Genomic DNA, 2767 nt, shown 5'->3' on the forward strand with positions numbered 1-2767 from the left:
GGAGGATGTACGAAGTGTAGAAGGGGGTGGATACTCACAAGCATTGGATGCCTTAGCTTCTTGTGGAAACCATCTCCATATATATAGTACTGTAGGTGGTGTGGTAGTAGACGCGTATACAATGAGGGTGGTTACACTGTATAGACATGGTCACCACCTGCGTATCAAGAACACGGCCCACTAACCACCGACTATGGACTTGGTATCCGAGGGAATATTCCCCAGGCACCCCAGATTATGCTCGTACCCCTGATCATATCCTAACCATCATTAATGGTCATAATAATGATGCCATTGGCACGTCTAAACTGGGGTTCTTACTAAAGACATATGCACCATGGCTACTTCTCAATGGGGGCCTAAAAACTGTGCATTATACATCAAAGTGAGATACATGCATTGAGTGTATATACTAATAGGTACATCATGTAGAGTGCTTGTTGAGATCTAAGGTCGATGTTAGTGTGAGCCAGCTATGCTATGTGCTGGCATGTTAGGTAGGAACATGTGTGAGACATAAATGATCGCGTGTCCAGCTGGTCATAGTGTGTGGACATTAGCTAGGGTTAGTAGAGTGTGGACACAACTCATAGTGTGTTGTGTGGATTATGGATTATGGCATTATGCATTGTGTGAGAGTGGAGATGGCTTCCCTCTATGGTTAGGGTTTGCAATATACATTAGGGTTTGCTCCTGTGTGTGTGTCTCCTCCCCCTCTACCATTCTTTCAACATGGTATAAGAGCCTTGTGCTGTTTATTAGGGTTTATGAGTGAGTGAGTGAAGAGGGAGAAGAAGCTGTGAAGCTTGCCATTGGAGCTGTGAAGCTTGGAGCACACCGATTCTTATCAGATCTAAGAGCTTGGCCTATCGGGTAGGGTCTTCTAAACATCCTTGAGCAGATTGCAGGTGATACAGGCAAAAACAAAGCAATCTAGAGCAAATCAAAGCAAAGAAAAATTCTGGTTTTTGGAAGCTTTCCATTAAAGCTTGAAAGCATTGATGTATGGTGGAAATACATGTAAATCTGGCAAAATACATATGTATCTGACAATGAGAGATGTATTGGCAACTCCTATGCAAGCCCTACTATGATTTTGGAGCAATTTGAATGCATTTAAATGAGTGAAATTACTGGTTATTTGAGCTCTCACAAAACAGAGAAAAGGAGGTGAAGATTTGATGCATTTGGAGCATATTTTTGGCAAAAATCCAAGCATTGACTGGTTGCACACATACCTAGGTGTCTTGGGCACTTGTAGGACTCATCAATTAGCAATTCAAACCTTCCCAAAGGCCTCTATAGTAGGCGGCGCAGCCAGCACAGAGAAAACAGAGCAGTTTGTGTTCATTTTGAAGCGAGGAGATCAAATTCTCATTGGTTGCTTGTTATATTTGACAATTGCTTTAGCAATTGGTTGCTATACACTTTGGAGAAGAGGGCTATGTGATTGGATTGATCAATTATGCTTAATTGAGCTGGGAATGAGCTGATTAAACAATAGGTATGTGTTTAATCACATAGCCCTCTTCTCCAAAGTGTATAGCAACCAATTGCTAAAGCAATTGTCAAATATAACAAGTGGATAGCCTATTTAATCAGCTCATTCCTAGCTCAATTAAGCTCATTCCCAGCTCAATTATGCTTAATTGAGCTGGGAATGAGCTGATTAAAAAGGTGGTACTCTAACCTGATTGTTTAGTGATGAGGCCAAGCCAACATACTTCTGTGGAAAAAATTGGATGCACCTCTGAGCCAACTCCTCACTAGTGTGTGTAATCCCTACAACATCCATTTGATCTCACAGATTTTTAATCCATGAGATAAATGCTTCAACAGCTTCTCCCGTCTCAGCAAACTTTTCAGTAAGGCAAGCTGATTTTCCAAGTTCTGAATCTTGGTATGATTTCGAGTCTCATACTGATTTCTCAATATGATCCAAGTCTTTGTAGCCTTGGTAGTATGTTGAATTAGAGCGAGAACAGAATCACTTACACTAGTGAAAATGGCACAAAGTGCATCAAAATTGCACCTTCTCCATGCCCAAAGAAGTGTAGCGTCTAGAGGAAGCATGTTTGTAAGGTTGTTGGGGGGGGGTCGGGACTTCCCACTAGTTTTGCATCCATTCCTAGAATAATTTGTGGGAGCTCATAAGAGTCTAGAATGGCATTGATTTTGAATTTCCAGAGAGTGTAGTTTGTCCCATCAAGATTTCCTTTCTTGAAGGCAAGTGGATGAATGCGCAAGACTAGTGTAGCAGCAAGCAAAACAAGAGAGGTAGAAGCCATCACTCTTAGGATTCTATGCAAAGAAAGACTAAACTTTATGCACTATTCTTGCTAAGAGCACCTAAGCTCTGATACCATATAAGAATATGGCATAGCAGAAAGAGATAGCAAGACAAATAACCATAGATACACAATGGAGAGAATTTAAAAATTCTCATTATACCAAAGAGGTACAAGTGATGGTGGTGCTGTCCACTCGTGCACTCGTGCACTCTCAAAAGTAGAGCTTAGATGGCGATCTAGATAGACTCTGGATGGAGGATCTGGATGGAGGATGTACGAAGTGTAGAAGGGGGTGGATACTCACAAGCATTGGATGCCTTAGCTTCTTGTGGAAACCATCTCCATATATATAGTACTGTAGGTGGTGTGGTAGTAGACGCGTATACAATGAGGGTGGTTACACTGTATAGATATGGTCACCACCTGCGTATCAAGAACACGGCCCACTAACCACCGACTATGGACTTGGTATCCGA

This window comes from Cibotium barometz, chromosome 39 (genome assembly GCF_041138505.1).
Source record: "Cibotium barometz isolate CiBa-2024 chromosome 39, ASM4113850v1, whole genome shotgun sequence".
Taxonomy (NCBI): Eukaryota; Viridiplantae; Streptophyta; class Polypodiopsida; order Cyatheales; family Cibotiaceae; genus Cibotium; species Cibotium barometz.